Source organism: Ranitomeya variabilis, chromosome 5 (genome assembly GCF_051348905.1).
Source record: "Ranitomeya variabilis isolate aRanVar5 chromosome 5, aRanVar5.hap1, whole genome shotgun sequence".
NCBI classification, from domain to species: Eukaryota; Metazoa; Chordata; class Amphibia; order Anura; family Dendrobatidae; genus Ranitomeya; species Ranitomeya variabilis.
In genome coordinates, this window is record NC_135236.1 from 365,384,085 (window position 1) to 365,404,611 (window position 20,527).

Below are 20,527 nucleotides of genomic sequence, written 5' to 3' on the forward strand. Positions count from 1 at the left end.
TCAATTTGTTCTTCACGCAGCAGCGGTGTACGGCGATCTCCTACAAAGTTGTGCATGAAGGACTGTTCCCTGCTGAAACTGGGTGGTGATGAATCACCGGTGCCCGCAGCAGGCACAGAATCCCCACGCCCACGTGCCTTACTCCCTGCCTTCTTCATCTTGGTTGACTGATAAAAATAAGCAGAAAAGTACTAAGGGCTTAGTGTGCTTATTCCTGAACAGCTCCTAACAGGTATAAGAAACACTAATTTTCTACAGTGTGGACTAGACTTTAATATGAGCTAATGTGGCCTACACAACTGTAAAGTGGTGTGTTTGGTGAACTTTATTAATTTTTTTTTTGCAGAACTGACTACAGAGTGAGCTGCACTCACACACAGACCGTGCAGACAGCCGTGAACAGCGCTGCAAGGCCAAAACAAGCTCCTCTATGTAATCCTATTAAGTGTTTTTCCACAATCTAGCAGGATAAGGAGGGAAAGCCGCTAATAGGATAAATTTGAAAAAATGTGCAGCAGGCTGCACTAATTGAGAAACAGACAATGGAACGGTATGAGGCAGTCACGCTCCCTGAGCTGACTGCAACCGGCTGTGGCTGCCGACAGACTACAGAGCGATGTGCACTCACACAGAGACCGTGCAGACAGCCGTAAACGGCGCTGCAAGGCCAAAAAAAGCTGCTCTATGTAATGTTTGTCCACAATTTAGCTGGATACGGATGGAAAGCCACTAATAGGAAATATTTTAAAAAATGTGCAGCAGGCTGCACTAATTGCAAAAAAGGACAATGGATAGAACAGTATGAGGCAGTGACGCACTCTGAGCTGACTACAACCGGCTGTGGCTGCAGACAGACTACAGAGCGATGTGCACTCACACACACAGAGACCTTGCAGACAGCTGTGAACAGCACTGCAAGGACAAAAGCAAGGATCTCACACAGCGGTTGCTAAATTAGCCTGGGTAAAGCACAATGAAGAAAATCGCTATCTCTAAACTGGCCCTCAGTCAGAACACAGCGTCCTGTCCCTAACTGAATTCACAGCAGAGTGAGCCCTAAATGGCGGCAGTGACTTTTATAGTGCATCATGACATCATTTCAGCAGCCAATCACAGCCATGCCAGTACTTACATGCCCACCATGCAGAACAGGATGTGCCCACACTTCTAATCATTCCTCATTGGCTGAATTCGGGCACTTTGAATTGTGGGAACTTCCGATTCCGGTATCCGATATACTGAAAATATCGGAACTCGGTATCGGAATTCCGATACCGCAAACATCAGCCGATACCCGATACTTGCGGTATCGGAATGCTCATCACTACTCTTTAACACTCCTGAAAAGGTGGTAAATATATGCTAAAAAAAGTGAACTTATACACTGCAAGATGATTCGCTGTTCATATGTTCAGCCCTTTGATATTTTTTTAACCATTTCAGGTTTCCTAAGACATGAAGTGGCTAAAAGAAGTGACCAGTCCAGTGTATGGGTGGCTTCTGATTGGAAGCCACTTTCTAGTGTATTTAAAGAAAGAATAAAAAAATAAACAAAAACTTGACTAAAATGTCTGAAAAGACAACAAAAAGGCAAAAAAAAAGTTAATTCAGAACAAAATGATGACTGTGTCCTGAAGCGTTTTCTGTCTCAAAAACTATAGGCATTCGCATATGTCCAAAGGAAATCATGTGCGCATATCCTGACAGTGTCCATACCCTTCCGATACCGGTTAAGACCCTCATACACATTGGACTACATTTGGGCAAACCCGCTGATACCAACAGGGTCCATTGACAGTCCAATATGTAAGGCGGCCTCTGACTGATAATTGTCAGGGGAGATAAGAATCCAGAATGTCCTATTTCAGACTGGATATCCGTTTGTTCTCTAAGGCTAGTTTCACAGTTGCGTAGGGCAGAGCTGCGGAGGGCTGCGTACTTCCTCCATTAAGCCCCGCCCACTGCCAAACCTCTTCCATTCAGCCCCGCCTACGTCTGCATGTGTCCTGCATATCTATATTTAACATTGGGTAGGCAGGCCATGCGGATGTATGCGGATGCCTCCGCATGCGTCGTTTTGACGCTGGGCCGAACTGCGTCAAACGCCACATTTGATAACTTGTTTTGCCACTCCAGGCCACCAATACGCCTTAATAACCTTGGTTGCTCTCATCTCCACACACTCTAGATCATCTATGTCATTAATATACTTTGTAGTCCAAAACTGTGCACAGTACTCTAAGTGTGGCCACTAAAATGTGCTGCTGTAGTGCAGTATAGTGCAACCTCCACCAGGGGTGCTGGTGAGGGAAAAGAGGTTGTACACACAGCGCAGCAACACTGAACAACAACACAGGTGCCACAGGTAATGAAAGCGAAGTCAGACAAGCCAAGGTCATACACAGAGAGGTCAGCGCAGTACACAGGGGGAGTCAGAGGAATAGTCGGGGACAAACAAGAAGTCAGAGCCTACCGGGAACGTGGTAACCAAAACGTGAGACGTAAGAAGTCGGGATACAAGCCAGAGTCGAAGCCAGTCGGGAAGCATGGTATCAAAGACGGAAAACAAGGGGCAAAGTCCAGAAATTAGATCAAGTTATACACAGGTGAAGGCAGTCAGAGGAACAAGGATCACTAACAGGAATACAGGTCAGGGGCTCCAGCCGGGACGCTTGAACTATAGCTGACACTGGCCCCCAGGCTGCAGAGGACTGAAATAGCTCAGCCAGCTCCATAACGAGGCAGAGGGGATTAACTCCCGCATGACCAGTCCGGAGACAAGACAGCTGAAAACAAACTCAGGACTGGACCATGACAGCCACATTACATAGGCAAAACTAAGTTATTTTTATGAACATCCATGACTTTTTTTAATAAGCCTTGGCAACAGCTAGTTATCCAAGTCTTTAGTATATACTTGTACATTTTGTTTCTTTTGCTCAAATGCATCACCTTACATTTATCTATGTTAAACTCCAAATGCCATCTCTCAGCCTAAGCCTCATCAGTCTAAACAAATTACCAAATCTCCATTTAGTATTAAATTATCCTCATCTGTTTTTATTACCTTGCAAAGCTTAATATCATCTGTAAATATTGATATCCTACTTTATTTGCCCTTTTCTAAGGTCTATATTAAAAAAAGAAGAGGGCCCAATACTGACACCTATCATCTTTCACTAAATCATCTGAGAGTGTTCCATTAATAACCACTGGCTGTTTTCTATCACGGACTCAGTTGTTAACCTATTTACATACATTTTCCACTAGTCCCATTATTCTCATTTTGTGTACCACTCTTTTATGTGACAAGGTATCAAATGCCTTTGAAAAGTCCAGAAAGACAACATACACCGCCTTACTCTGGTCCAGTCTGGAACTTTCCACCTCATAGAAGCTGATCAGATTAGTTTGACAGGACTGATCCCTCATAAAACCATGTTTTGGCTTACTACCCTGTCTGCGATCAGAACATCACTAAAATACTAGGCAGTGTGGTTGTGTCAACAGCACTGAAATATTGCATTGGTAAAATAATTTAACCTACCTCCAGTCATGAATTACACGGTTTTACATATCAGGACGTCTTAATATTAGATAAATTTAACCTCAGATGAACTAGCAACACATGACAAATTACACAATGTTATATTTATTTATTTTATTTAATAAAAAGTTGATGAAGATGTAGAAGCAGTGTGAAAAATTATGCACACCCCATAAATCTGTAGCTTGCAGAATCATCGTTAGCAGCAGTAATTTGAAACAATTATTTTCTATGTGACATTACCAGTCTCTCACATATGAAGTAATTTTATCTCATTCTTGTGTGCATCATCATTGCTTAAGTAAAAGAGGACCTTTCAGAATATTTTTTATTTTAAACTGTTTATATCAGTAAAAAGGGGCACAGGGGCTGAGGAACAGCATTGCGGAGAATAACATCCCAAGAAAATAATTTCTGATAACGATCCCCTTGGTTTAAGGATAAATGTACATATTAACTTCGAAAGCCCATATGTCCACAATGCTGTGGAGAAAAATTTTTTTAATCAGTATCTCTGCCCTATTTTATTGATATATAAAATGTTAAATAAAAAATATTGTGAAAGGTCATCTTTAACTGAGGTTTGTGGGCCCTCATTTATGCACAGTTCTCTTAACCCCTTCCTGTACATGTACGGCACAAATTAAGAGCGGGTGTGTGGAGTGGGATTATAGGCAGAGCATGACCCATACCCAACAGATAATGGGTGGATGTCATATCCAGAAGCTGCCTCTAAGGCCAGGGTCACACGATCATAGATTCTCTCATTTGAGAGAATTGGGCTGATTATTCTAATGACACTCCAATCAAACTCTGATCTAAGTTTGCTTAGAGTGTCAGCATAGTGGGATCTGATTCTCTTGGATGAGATAATCGTAGCACACTACAAGGAGAAGATGGAGAGCAAAATTTCTTCATGTTCTCCATTGGGTGAGAAATTGGACTATACTCAAATGTCATCTGAGTGCAATCCGTTGTTTTCCACGCACCAATTGACTTGAAAGGATGTGTCTTCCAATTTTAGAGTGAAATAGCAGAATGCTGCAATTTTTTTTCTCCCAGACAGATTCTGTCAGTGAAAAAAATCAGTCATCAGCATTGCCCCATGGAATAACATTTGTCCGAGTGCTACCTGATAAAAAAAAAAAAAAATCGCATAGCACTCGTCCGATTTAGATTTATATGCTTGTGTGACCCTGATCTAAAAGTCATGGGTGGAGCCAAGCTCCGTCCACGACTGTTAACCTGTCTCTGACCAGGGCTTCCACTAGGAATTTTGGGGCTCCATACTGGCAAAATTTTCTGGCCCCCTTGAGAATCTGCCCAGGCTCCACCCTAGCTCCACCTCCACCCTTCGAACCTTCCACAGTCCCACCACCCACTCTTGGAAAAACTCTTGGAAATTTTAAGCCGCCACCATGACACGGTAGACTCTTTTGGCCGGGCCCTACTCTACTCTAACCTACTTAATATAAATATATTTTTATGTATTTTTCTTTAAGGGAATGAGTTACGTACATTTTTTTAAAATGACCATTAATACCACATACAAGGGACAAATACTGTTACTCCATGACCAGACCACATATTGCCACCACATAGTTACCAAATAATACCACATACAAGGAACAAATACCATCACATCATGACCAGATCACATATTACCACCCCATAGTGACTGAATACTACAATACTGATCATTAATTAAAAAAAACACAATAAAAAGTGACATTATACATAGGAACTCTGTATTTTCTGTCAGTGTATAGGTAATACAGTGATTACCAGTGACATTTTACACAGAAGCTCTGTACATAGTATACAGTGTCAGTGTGCAGTGTCAGTGTCCATGTAATACATTGATTATCAGTGACATTATACACAGGAGCTCTGTATATAGTTTACAGGTAATACAGGGATCAGCAGTGACATTACACACATAAGCTCTGTATATAGTGTCCGTGTACAGGTAATTTAGTGATCACCGGTGACATATGCAGGAACTCTGTATATACTGTATAGTGTACTGGTAATACAGTGATCACCAGTAGCATTATACACAGGAGCTCTGTATATAGTGTCAGGGTACAGGTAATACAATGATCACCAGTGACATTATACACAGGAGCTCTGTATAAAGTGTCTGTGTACAGGTAATACAGTGATCACGGTGACATTATACACAGGAGCGCTGTATATAGTGCCAGTGTACAGGTAATACAGTGATCACCAGTAATATTATATAAAGGAGCTCTGTATATAGTGTCAGTGTAAGTTAATACAGACATCATCAGTGACATTATACACAAGACCTCTGTATACAGTGTCAGTGTTCACATAATACATAATACAGTGATCACTAGTGACATTATACACAGGACCTCTGTATATAGTGTGTAATGTCAGTGTACAGGTAACACACTGACTCACCAGTGACGTTTCCAGCTGATGTCCTTCATCTTTGCTTTTCTTTTTCATGCAGCACAGACCACCATCACTTTCCTGCTAGGACTCGTCTCTGCATAAAATAACACATAGTTACCTAGAGCACCGCTTCCAGAGCACATTCCCCACTTTTCCCTTTCTTTAGCACTACACATCTGAATACAGATATGCACCCACCATTAATATATAATTGGTTATTATGCAATCCACCATTCCAAATAAAAATTATAATCCGCCGCTGTGCCCCAACTAACTATACATAGCCACTTCTCCCACCTAATAAATATATAAATTAATTAGCACCTGTACTCTTTCCCCCAATTCTTTAGCAGTCACTGCATACTCAATGCCCCCCACTATGTACCCACCACTCCCCCGATTCATTACATTTACATTCCCCTTCCGCCCCAATTCATTGTCATGTCTTCTCTCTCTCCCACCCTCTTTTCATTATCAACAGCTCTCTCCCACATTCAATACATCATTTACTCCCCCACCCTCAAAATTCATCATTTGCTCTTCCCCAAATCATCATTTGCTCCGCCCACCCCACCTTCAATTCAATTGCTGTCCCCTTCCCTCACTCTCAATTCATCATTTGCAGTCTCCTGTCCCCTCCCCCCACTTCATCATGTGCAGTACCACTCCCCCACTTCATCATGTCCTGTCCCCTTTAACCCTCCCACTTCATTATTTGCAACCCCCCTCCCCCCACTTCATCATGTGCAGTCCCCTTTAACCCCACACTTCATTATCTCCAATCCCCCTTCCCACCACTTCATCGTGTGCAGTCCCCTTTAACCCCCCATTTCATAATGTGCCGTTCCCATTTAAACCCCAATTCATTATTTGCAATCCCCCTTCACCCACTTCATCATATGCAGTCCCATTTAACCCCCCTTTTTTTTATCTGCAATCCCCCTTCCCACCACTTCATCCTGTGCAGTCTCCTTTACTCCCCCATATCATGTGCAGTCCCCTTTACCCCCCATGTCATTTTATAAAGAAAACAAAAAAGGGTTTTATATATTTACCTCACAGACGTTCCCCAGCAGCGCAACTCCGCTTCCAGTGTCTGGTACATGTTGGCATGAACATGATGATGTCATTGCGTACGCACTGTCACCTGACAGGAAGTACACAGAAGACTGAGGGAGCGTGAGTAGCGCAGCCGTCAAGGTAAGACTGCACAGCAGTGAGCACCACTTTAATCCATGATGGGGCCTAGTGAGCAGAAACGCATGAGCGAGGCCCCGGACCTGCGGGCCCCTCTGTATACTGTTGCTCACTGGGCCCCATACAGCAGTAAGGGCAGTAATGCCCTGGTGGCGCCCTGTCTCTGACAGCGGCATTAACGACGCTTTAGCATGATGACGTGTCATTTTGTTTTCTATGGTTGCCGGGGGTCTGTTGAAGGCCCCTGTGCTTCCATGTCGCAGCTCAGTTGAAACCCAGGGCTACACCTAACAGGGCTCCACATCATTACTATGTAAGTTTGTATCCTATACTCTTCAGTTTGATGTATATGTTAACCACTAGGGAATATACTACAATAGATATGTAGGCATACCAACTATATACTGTTTATAGCCTTGGGAGGTTTCTTGTTAGCCGTCCATTGACCTATTCTGTTTTTTTTTAACAAGATCCGTTATAATATTTTATATTTAATAAAGTTGATACATTTGTGAAATATTTTGTAGCACCATGTTTCTTTTTCTTTTGTTTTATCTCAGTTAAAACTCAGCCTGTGCCATGGTGTCAAAGGAGACTGTGATTTTTACAGTAAAAGTAAAAAAAACAACTTTTTTTAGCTCTAAAAAAAAATTAAACACAAAATTTGCATCACCACCCTTTATTCCTATCTACTATATAATTGTCTAAGGGTCACTTCTGTCTTTCTGTCTGTCCTGTCTTTCTGTCTGTCACGGATATTCATTGGTCGCGGCCTCTGTCTGTCATGGAAATCCAAGTCACTGATTGGTTGTGGAAAAACGGCCATGACCAATCAGCAACGGGCACAGTCCGGCGGCAAAATGGCCGCTCCTTACTCCCCACAGTCAGTGCCCGCTCCATAATCCCCTCCAGTCAGTGCTCACACAGGGTTAATGGCAGCGGTAACGGACCGCGTTATGCCACGGGTAACGCACTCCGTTACCGCTGCTATTAACCCTGTGTGACCAACTTTTTACTATTGATGCTGCCTATGCGGCATCAATAGTTAAAAGATCTAATGTTAAAAATAATAATAATAAAAAAAAATCGTTATATACTCACTGTCCGTCGGCCCCTCGGATCCAGAACCGGCCTTTCCCGCTCCTCGTGACCGCTCCATGCATTGCGGTCTCGCGAGATGATGACGTAGCGGTCTCGTGAGACCGCTACATCATCATCTCGCAAGACCGCAATGCACTCTTGGGACCGGAGCACGCGAGGAGCGTCGGTAACCGCTTTGCCTGGATCCGGGGCCAACGGAAGGTGAGTATATAACAATTTTTTATTTTAATTCTTTTTTTTAACAGGGATATGATACCCACATTGCTATATACTGCGTGGGCTGTGCAATATACTACGTGGGCTGTGCAATATAATACGTGGGCTGTGCTATATAATACGTGGGCTGTGCTATATAATACGTGGGCTGTGCAATATAATACTTGGGCTGTGCAATATAATACGTGGGCTGTGCAATATACTACGTGGGCTGTGCAATATACTACTTGGCCTGTGTTATACACTACGTGGCCTGTGTTATACACTACGTGGCCTGTGTTATACACTACGTGGCCTGTGTTATGTACTGCGTGCGTGGGCTGTTATATGCTACATGAGCTGTGCTATATGCTACGTGGGCTGTTATAAACTACATTGCTATGTTATATGCTATATAACATGTTATACACTCCGTGGGCTGTGCTATATACTCCGTGGGCTGTGTTATATACTACGTGGCTGTGCTATATACTCCATGGGCTGTGCTATATACTCCGTGGGCTGTGCTATATACTCCATGGGCTGTGCTATATACTCCGTGGGCTGTGCTATATACTACGTGGCTGTGCAGTATACTATGTGGCTGTGCTATTTACTACGTGGGCTGTTATATACTACATGGCCGGCCGCAAACTATTGTGTATTCAATGTATTATTCTAAAATCTTCATAAATAAACTACATACATATTCTAGAATACCCAATGCGTTGGAATCGGGCTACCATCTAGTTAAAGATAAGTCTTTTTTTTTTTTTAAATAACACACTTATGTGGTCTCACTGTCTACATAGAAGTTTGATCTATCAAAATATAGAATTAATCTGATTGTCAAACTCTGTAAAGAGAAAAAATATCAAAATGGCAAAATTGCATTTTTGGTCACCGCAAGAAAATGCAATAAGAATCAATCACAATGTCACAAAAAATAACCCCTTTGTCACATACACACTACTTTACACGTGATGTGGGCTGAGACTGCAAGGGTTACATTATGTCCTATCACCCAATCTTTCACTCAACCTCTGTTAAGCTGCAAAGTGAGCATACATCACACAGTTTCCAGGATGGCCTAGATTGCGATATTGAAAATGTAGGTCTGTAATTGGACCTTGGGCTTAGGGGCACTTTTCATACTAAATACCTTTTTTCTGCCAACAACCCCATAACTATGGTAAATAGGACCGTTCAACCTGTCCACAAGAACCATCTGCCCAAGCTTTGAAGCTCTGGCTCTCCAGGCTGAGGTATCAGGAATAACAGTAAACTATGTAGTCTTTCAGGATACCCCCCTTGGTTCTGAGTTCCTCTAAGAGTACATAGAGGCAGTGGCGTACCTAGAGCCTGATGGAACCTGGTGCAAGATTTGGATTGGGCCCCCCATCCTGAATAGATATATATGTATGCGCCTTCCATCGTGGTATATATGTCCCTCATCCTGGTATATGTCCCTTATCCTGGGCCCTATTTTGGTATATAGAAGTCATGAGGCACCATAGCAGAAGTATAATGCACTCATCATAGTCCTCCATATGGTATAACGCATAGCCTATAATTCTCCCTATAGTATACTGCACCCCCGATAGTCTTCCATATAGTATAATGCATTCCATAGTCCTCTATATAATATACTGCAGTGCACAGCCCATAATTCTTCATATAGTATAATGCACATCCCATAGTCCTCCATGTAGTATAATGCACCTCCATATTTGTATAATACACAGCCAATATCCATCATATAGTATAATGCACAGCCATATCCGTCATATAGTATAATGCACAGCCCATAGTCCCCCATAAAGTATAATGCACAGCCTATGGTCCTCCATAAAGTATAATGCATAGCCCATAATCCTCTATAAAGTATAATGCACAGCCCGTAGTCTTCCATAAAGTATAATGCACAACTCATAGTCATCCATAAAGTATAATGCACTTCATAGTCATTCATAAAGTAGAATGCACAGTCTATAGTCCTCCATAAAGTATAATGCAAAGCCCAAAGTCATCCATAAAGTATAATGCACTCCATAGTCACCCATAAAGTATAATACACAGCCCATAGCCATCCGCCAACTATAATGCACATCCCATAGTCATCCATAAAGTATAATGCACTTCATAGTCTTCCATAAATTATAATGCACAGCCCATAGTCCTCCATAAAGTATAATGCACAGCCCATAGTCATCCATAATGTATAATCCACAGCCCATAATCATCCATAAAGTATAATGCACAACTCATAGTTAGAGATGGGCGTACCCAAACAGTAAAATTCAGCATTCGTATCGAACACCTACTGTTCGGGCATGGACAACGAAACGGACTTCATCAGGAAGTCTGTGTTACTGTTTGGGTTCGGCTGCCTGAACACCCGGTGTTTGCCGCACTGCCATGTTATTGAGAGAGCGGCAAACGCCACTGCTGATCAGCGGTAAAACCATCCCTGCCAGAGAGGTGCAGTTCCCACACTGTCAAAAGACAGCATGACCTCTCAGCTGTGATCGGAGGTATAAAGTTTACCTCTGGTCACTGGTGTCAGCTGATGGGACAACTGCTCCCATCATCCAACACCTGCTGCCCCTAATAACAGTTAGAGCAGAAGCAGTGGATGGGAGTATTCATCGCTGCTCCTGCACTGTAAATAAATACAGCAATAAATAAACAAGGGGTTCCCCTGCATTTTTAATAACCAGCCAGGCAAAACTCACAGCTGGGGGCTGCAACTCTCAGCTGTCAGCTTCAGCAAGGCTAGTTAGCAAGAAAAGAGTGGTCCCCACGCCATATTTTTAAATTTATATAAATAATTTAAAAAAATGGCATGGGGTCCCTCCATTTTTGACAACCAGCCTTGGTGTCTCTGTTGGTGGGGTTAGTAATGGGGATGTCTTATTGACAACTCCCATTACTAACCTCAGGGCTTGATGTCACCGGACAATACAAAGGTGACATCAACCTCCCCCAACTATCACCCCACTTGCCACCGCTACAGGGCAAGTGGGAAAAGCCGGGCAAAGAACCAGAATTGGCTGATCTAATAGATGTGTCTTTTCTGGGCAGCTGAGGGCTGATATTTTTAGGCTGGGGGCCAATATTCATGGCCCCTTACCAGCCTGAGAATACCAGCGACCAGCAGTCTGCTTTGGCAAGGCTGGTTGTCAAAAATGGAGGGACCCCATGCCATTTTTTTTAATTATTTATATAAATTTAAAAATATGGCGTGGGGACCACTCTTTTCTTGCTAACTAGCCTTGCTGAAGCTGACAGCTGAGAGTTGCAGCCCCCAGCTGTGAGTTTTGCCTGGCTGGTTAACAAAAATACAGCGGAACCCACGCAGATTTTTTTAAAATTATTTATTTAGAGCACAGGAGCGGCTGATGAATACTCCCATCAGCCACTCCTGTTCTCGCTGTTATTAACAGCAGCAGGTGTTGGATGATGGGAGCAGTTGTCCCATCAGCTGACACCAGTAACCGGAAGTAAACTTTATACCTTCGATCACAGCTGAGCGCTCACGCTGTCTTTTGACAGCGTGGGAACCGTGGCTCTCTGACCGGCGGGGATGGTTTCACCACCGATCAGAAGCGGTGTTTTCCGCGTTGTTATGTACATGACAACACAGCAAACACTGGATGTTCGGGCCCCCATTCAAGTGAATGTGGTCTGGGTTTGTGTTCGAATCCGGGTCCTGTTCTGGTACCCGAACCCAATCTTTTTGTAACTATTCGGCCGAACCCACCATACCCGAACATTCAGGTGTCCGCCCATCTCTACTCATAGTGATGCATACAGTATAAGGAATTTCATAGTCATCCATAAAGTAGAATGCACAGTCTATATTCCATAAAGTATAATGCTTAGCTCATAGTCATCCATAAAGTATAATGCACAGCCCATAGTCATCCATCAAGAATAATGCACATCCCATAGTCAGCCATAAAGTATAATGCACTTCATAATCCTCCATAAAGTATAATGCACATCCCGTAGTTATCCATAAAGTATAATGCACATCCCATAGTCAACCATAAAGTATAATATATTTCATAGTCCTCCATAAAGTATGATGCACAGCCCATGGTCATCCATAAAGTATGATGCACAGCCCATAGTCATCTATAAAGTATATTGCACAGACCATAGTCCTCCATAAAATATAATGCACTGCCCGTAGTCCTCTATGAAGTATAATAGACAGCTCATAGTCATCCATGTAGTTGTAGGACCACTGTGTATTCACTGATTTAAAAAAAAAAAAATTCCTCACCTTAACTCTACTCCCCTGCCACACAGCTCCCCTTCTGAAGCCGGCAGCTGACTTCAGCATGCAAGCAATGGAAGCACATGATGTCACTGCCATGCACCCCCGATCACTTGCATGATGACAGCTGCTGGCCTCTGATTGGGCTCCAGAGTGTATTGACGTTCATGGACCCTATAGGTCTGTGCGCAGCAAGACACTTCAACTGGATATGAGTCTGAGGATGCACATCCAGTTGAAGTTTCTGCTGGTGTCATCAGGCCCCTACCCACATGGGCCCCATCGTGACCTCTGTGATTGCGGTCTGCATAGAGGTATAGAGGATACACCCTTTTTGTGGTGTTAGTCATATGGATGGAGGACTTAAATCTATGTTTTTCCCTAAATATGAAAATGTTAAGGGTCTCAGAAAATGACAACACATTTATATTTTTTTTACAAGTTTGTGATTTTTTGTTTTCACTACTAAAGTAATAAAAAAAAATTGGACAAGTTTGATATCTCCATATTCATTCCTACCTGGACAATCACTACGCCAGGTAATATTTACCACATAATGTACTACATAAAAATAATACCTCCCCTCCCCCCAAAGAAATGTCAGAATTGCAGGGGTTTTTTTTTACAATTTTGCCACACTTTTATTTTTAGTGCCTCTGTGGTGAAATGAATTGTAAAATTACAAAAGTACAACTTGTCTGGCAAAAAAACAAACCCTCGTTCACCTATGTGGATGAAAACACATTGAATCTTTTGTTTTTCAGCCATTCTAATGTAGATTTTCAGGTGTGTTTGGAATTATTGTTCTGTTGCATAACTCAGCTTTGGCCAAGCTTTAGCTAATGTAAAGATGGCTTCATGTATGACTCTACAATGCTTTGGCATACAGAGGATTTCATGGTTAAAGAGGTTATCCGGGACTTTACAAAAAACAAAAAATGTACCTAAACACTAAGGCCGGCATCACACTAGGCGTAAGACAATACGGTCCATTTTTTACGGCCGTAATACGCAGTAATTGTCCCAAAACACTGTTCCATATTCAATGCGAGGATGCGATTTTTACGGACAAATTTATCCATGTGTCATCCGTATGGCTTCCGTACGGCGTTTTTTTCTCGCAGGCTTGCAAAATTGACATATCATGGATCCATCTGCTCAAATATTCTAAAACACATATATACAGTCTCTCTCTCTATATATATATATACTGTATATATAATGTATATATGTCAGTGATACACATATATATATATATATTTATATTAAATTCAGCGCTAGATAGCAGAAAAGCCAGTAATTCAATTGTCGGCTTTTCCTATCACCTTCACAAACCCGACATGATATGAGACATGGTTTACATACAGTAAACCATCTCATATCCCTTCTTTTATTACATATTCCTCTTTACTAATGTATCAAGTGTCTCTGTGTAAAATTTGGGGGCTCTAGCTATTAAATTAAAAAGTTAAATCCCAGAAAAAATTGGCGTGGGCTCTCGCGCAATTTTCTCCGCCAGAGTGGGAAAGCTGGTGACTGAGGGCAGATATTAATAGCCTAGGGAGGTACCATGGTTATAGATCCCCCTGGCTAAAAACATCTGCCCCCAGCCACCCCAGAAAAGGCACATCTGGAAGATGCGCCTATTCTGGCACTTAGCCTCTCTCTTCCCACTCCCGTGTAGCGGTGGGATATGGGGTAATGAAGGGTTAATGTCACCTTGCTATTGTAAGGTGACATTAAGCCAGGTTAATACAGGAGAGGCGTCAATTATGACACCTATCCATTATTAATCCAATAGTACGAAATGGTTAATAAAACACACACACACATTATTAAAAATTATTTTTCATGAAATAAAGACACATGGTGTTTTAATATTTTATTATACTCTTAATCCACCTGAAGACCCCTGTCACCTGAAATAAAGTTAAGCAAAACAAACAACAATTTTCCATATCTTCCGTCGTTCAGTCTTGTCCCATGCTGTAAATCCATCTGAAGGGGTTAAATCATTTTACACCCAGGAGCTCTGCTAATGCAGCTGTGCTCCTGTCTGTAAAACTTGGTGAATGAATGGAATGCAGGGGAATGTACTGTAGTTACCTCGAGTCACTGTGATGCGCCCTCTGCTGGATGAACTCATATGAACTCCCCTGTATTCCATTCATTCACCAAGTTTTACAGACAGGAGCATAGCTGCATTAGCAGAGCTCCTGGGTGTAAAATGATTTAACCCCTTCAGATGGATTTACAGCGTGGGACAAGACTGAACGACGGAAGATATGGAATATTGTTGTTTGTTTTGTTTAACTTCATTTCAGGTGACAAGGGTCTTCAGGTGGATTAACCCCTTCACCCCCAAGGGTGGTTTGCACGTTAATGACCGGGCCAATTTTTACAATTCTGACCACTGTCCCTTTATGAGGCTATAACTCTGGAACGCTTTGACGGATCTTGGCGATTCTGACATTGTTTTCTCGTGACATATTGTACTTCATGTTAGTGGTAAAATTTATTCGATATAACTTGCATTTATTTGTGAAAAAAACGAATATTTGGCGAAAATTTTGAAAATTTCGCAATTTTCCAACTTTGAATTTTTATGCCCTTAAATCACAGACATATGTCACGCAAAATACTTAATAAGTAACATTTCCCACATGTCTACTTTACATCAGTACAATTTTGGAACCAAAATTTTTTTTTGTGACGGAGTTATAAGGGTTAAAAGTTGACCAGCAATTTCTCATTTTTACAACACCATTTTTTTTTAGGGACCACATCTCATTTGAAGTCATTTTGAGGGGTCTATATGATAGAAAATACTCAAGAGTGACACCATTCTAAAAACTGCACCCCTCAAGGTGCTCAAAACCACATTCAAGAAGTTTATTAACCCTTCAGGTGTTTCACAGGAATTTTTTGAATGTTTAAATAAAAATGAGCATATAACTTTTTTTCACACACAATTTATTTCAGCTCCAATTTGTTTTATTTTACCAAGGGTAACAGGAGAAAATGGACCCCCAAAGTTGTTGTACAATTTGTCCTGAGTACGCTGATACCCCATATGTGAGGGTAAACCACTGTTTGGGCGTATGGCAGAGCTCGGAAGGAAAGGAGCGCCATTTGACTTTTCAATGCAAAATTGACTGGAATTGAGATGGGACGCCATGTTGCGTTTGGAGAGCCCCTGATGTGCCTAAACACTGAAACCCCCTACAAGTGACACCATTTTGGAAAGTAGACCCCCTAAGGAACTTATCTTGATGTGTGGTGAGCACTTTGACCCACCAAGTGCTTCACAGAAGTTTATAATGCAGAGCCGTAAAAATAAAAAATCATATTTTTTCACAAAAATGATCTTTTTGCCCCCAATTTTTTATTTTCCCAAGGGTAAGAGAAGAAATTGGACCCCAAAAAATGTTGTGCAATTTGTCCTGAGTACGATGATACCCCATATGTGGGTGTAAACCATTGTTTGGGCGCATGGCAGAGCTTGGAAGGGAAGGAGCGCCATTTGACTTTTCAATGCAAAATTGACTGGAATTGAGATGGGACGCCATGTTGCGTTTGGAGAGCCCCTGATGTGCCTAAACATTGAAACTCCCTACAAGTGACACCATTTTGGAAAGTAGACCCCCTAAGGAACTTATCTAGATGTGTGGTGAGCACTTTGACCCACCAAGTGCTTCACAGAAGTTTATAATGCAGAGCCGTAAAAATAAAAAATCATATTTTTTCACAAAAATGATCTTTTTGCCCCCAATTTTTTATTTTCCCAAGGGTAAGAGAAGAAATTGGACCCCAAAAAATGTTGTGCAATTTGTCCTGAGTACGCTGATACCCCATATGTGGGTGTAAACCATTGTTTGGGCGCATGGCAGAGCTTGGAAGGGAAGGAGCGCCATTTGACTTTTCAATGCAAAATTGACTGGAATTGAGATGGGACGCCATGTTGCGTTTGGAGAGCCCCTGATGTGCCTAAACACTGAAACCCCCTACAAGTGACACCATTTTGGAAAGTAGACCCCCTAAGGAACTTATCTTGATGTGTGGTGAGCACTTTGACCCACCAAGTGCTTCACAGAAGTTTATAATGCAGAGCCGTAAAAATAAAAAATCATATTTTTTCACAAAAATGATCTTTTCGCCCCCAATTTTTTATTTTCCCAAGGGTAAGAGAAGAAATTGGACCCCAAAAAATGTTGTGCAATTTGTCCTGAGTACGCTGATACCCCATATGTGGGTGTAAACCATTGTTTGGGCGCATGGCAGAGCTTGGAAGGGAAGGAGCGCCATTTGACTTTTCAATGCAAAATTGACTGGAATTGAGATGGGACGCCATGTTGCGTTTGGAGAGCCCCTGATGTGCCTAAACATTGAAACTCCCTACAAGTGACACCATTTTGGAAAGTAGACCCCCTAAGGAACTTATCTAGATGTGTTTTGAGAGCTTTGAACCCCCAAGTGTTTCACTACAGATTATAACGCAGAGTCGTGAAAATAATTTTTATTTTTTTTCTCAAAAATGATTTTTTAGCACCCAGCTTTGTATTTTTACAAGGGTAACAGAATAAATTGGACCCCAAAATTTGTTTTCCAATTTGTCCTGAGTACGCTGATACCCCATATGTGGGGGGGAACCACTGTTTGGGCGCATGACAGAGCTCGGAAGGGAAGGAGCGCCATTTGGAATGCAGACTTAAATGGATTGGTCAGCAGCCGTCACGTTGCATTTGCAGAGCCCCTGATGTACCCAAACAGTACAAACCCCCCACAAGTGACCCCATATTGGAAACTAGACCTCCCAAAGAACTTATCTAGATGTGTTTTGAGAACTTTGAACCCCCAAGTGTTTCACTAAAGTTTATAGCGCAAAGCCGTGAAAATAAAAATTCTTTTTTTTTTTCACAAAAATGATTTTTTAGCCCCCAGTTTTGTATTTTCACAAGGGTAACAGGATAAATTAGACCCCAAAAGTTGTTGTCCAATTTGTCCTGAGTACGCTGATACCCCATATGTGGGGGGGAACCACTGTTTGGGTGCATGACAGAGCTCGGAAGGGAAGGAGCGCCATTTGGAATGCAGCCTTAAATGGATTGGTCTGCAGGCGTCACGTTGCATTTGCAGAGCCCCTGATGTACCCAAACAGTACAAACCCCCCACAAGTGACCCCATATTGGAAACTAGACCTCCCAAGGAACTTATCTAGATGTGTTGTGAGAACTTTGAACCCCCAAGTGTTTCACTACAGTTTATAACGCAGAGCCGTGAAAATAAAACATCTTTTTTTTCCCACAAAAATGATTTTTAGCCCCCCAAATTTTTATTTTCCTAAGGATAACAAGAGAACTTGGACCCCAGAAGTTGTTGTTCAATTTGTCCCGAGTACGCTGATAACACATATGTTGGGGTAAACCCCTTTTTGGGCGCACGGGAGAGCTCGGAAGGGAAGGAGCACTGTTTTACTTTTTCAACGCAGAATTGGCTGGAATTGAGATTGGACGCCATGTCGCGCTTGTAGAGCCCCTGATGTGCCTGGACAGTGGAAACTCCCCAATTCTACCTGAAACCCTAACCCAAACACACCCCTAACCCTAATCCCAACGGTAACCCTAACCACACCCCTAGCCCTGACACACCCATAATTCTAATCCCAACCCTAATCCAAACGTAAATGTAATCCAAACCCTAACCCTAACTTTAGCCCCAACCCTAACTTTAGCCCCAACCCTAACTTTACCTCCAACCCTAGCCCTAACCCTAACCCTAACCCTACCCCTAACCCTAAACGTGACTGAAATACGTGGCACTGAAATACGTGGCACTGAAATACGTGGCACTGAAATACGTGGCACTGAAATACGTGGCACTGAAATACGTGATACGAGGCACTTAAATACGTGGCACTGAAACACGTGGCACTGAAATACGTGATACGTGGCACTGAAATACGTGGCACTGAAATACGTGGCACTGAAATACGTGGCACTGAAATACGTGGCACTGAAATACGTGGCACTGAAATATGTGATACGTGGCACTGATACGTGGCACTGAAATACGTGGCACTGAAATACGTGGCACTGAAATACGTGGCACTGAAATACGTGGCACTGAAATACGTGATACGTGGCACTGAAATACGTGGCACTGAAATACGTGGCACTGAAATACGTGATACGTGGCACTTAAATACGTGGCACTGAAACACGTGGCACTGAAATACGTGATACGTGGCACTGAAATACGTGGCACTGAAATACGTGGCACTGAAATACGTGGCACTGAAATACGTGGCACTGAAATACGTGATACGTGGCACTGAAATACGTGGCACTGAAATACGTGGCACTGAAATACGTGGCACTGAAATACGTGGCACTGAAATACGTGGCACTGAAATACGTGGTACTAAAATATGTGGCACTGAAATACGTGATACGTGGCACTGAAATACGTGATACGTGGCACTGAAATATGTGATACGTGGCACTGAAATACGTGGCACTGAAACACGTGGCACTGAAATACGTGGCACTGAAATACGTGGCACTATGACTGTCAGAAAATGTTCATTAAACGGTTAGGGGTGAGGTTAGGGGTAGAGTTAGGGTTAGGGTTTGGATCCCTTTATCACCTTGATGGTGGTGGGTGGCTTTTCAGTGTGTTTAAATGCATGCGTTTTTAACGCAAACAAACGCATGTGCTTAAAAACGCAAGAAAATACTGCAGGTTGTATTTCTGAAAATGAACGCATGCAGAAAAAAAACGCATGCGTTTGAAAACGCGACCAAACGCGTACAAAAAAACCGCATGCGTTTTCAATGTTAAATATAGGGAAAAAACGCATGCGTTTTTTTGTGCAAAAAACGCTGCAGACAAAAACGCAAGTGTGAAACCAGCGACGCTTTTTATAGCAAAAAAGTTTTTGCGTCTCCACATTTTGAGACCTATAATTTTTCCACATTTTGCTCCACAGGAGTCATGTGAGGTCTTGTTTTTTGCGGGACGAGTTGACGTTTTTATTGGTAACATTTTCGGACATGTGACCGTTTTTGATCGCTTTTTATTCCGATTTTTGTGAGGCAGAATGACCAAAAACCAGCTATTCATGAATTTCTTTTGGGGGAGGCGTTTATACCGTTCCGCGTTTGGTAAAATTGATAAAGCAGTTTTATTCTTCGGGTCAGTACGATTACAGCGATATCTCATTTATATCATTTTTTTATGTTTTGGCGCTTTTATACGATAAAAACTAAAATATAGAAAAAATAATTATTTTCGTATCGCTTTATTCTCAGGACTATAACTTTTTTATTTTTTTGCTGATAATGTTGTATGGCGGCTTGTTTTTTGCGGGACAAGATGACGTTTTCAGCGGTACCATGGATATTTATATCAGTCTTTTTGATCGCGTGTTATTCCACTTTTTGTTCGGCGGTATGGTAATAAAGCGTTGTTTTTTGCCTCGTTTTTTTTTTTTTTTTTCTTACGGTGTTTACTGAAGGGGTTAACTAGTGGGGCAGTTTTATAGGTTGGGTCGTTACGGACGCGGCGATACTAAATATGTGTTATTTTATTGTTTTGGTTTTTTTATTTAGATAAAGAAATGTATTTATGGGAATAATATATATTTTTTTTTTATTATTTATTTAGGATTTTTTTTTTTTTTTTTTTTACACATGTGGAAAAAATTTTTTTTAACTTTTTTACTTTGTCCCAGGAGGGGACATCACAGATCATTGATCTGGCAGTGTGCACAGCACTCT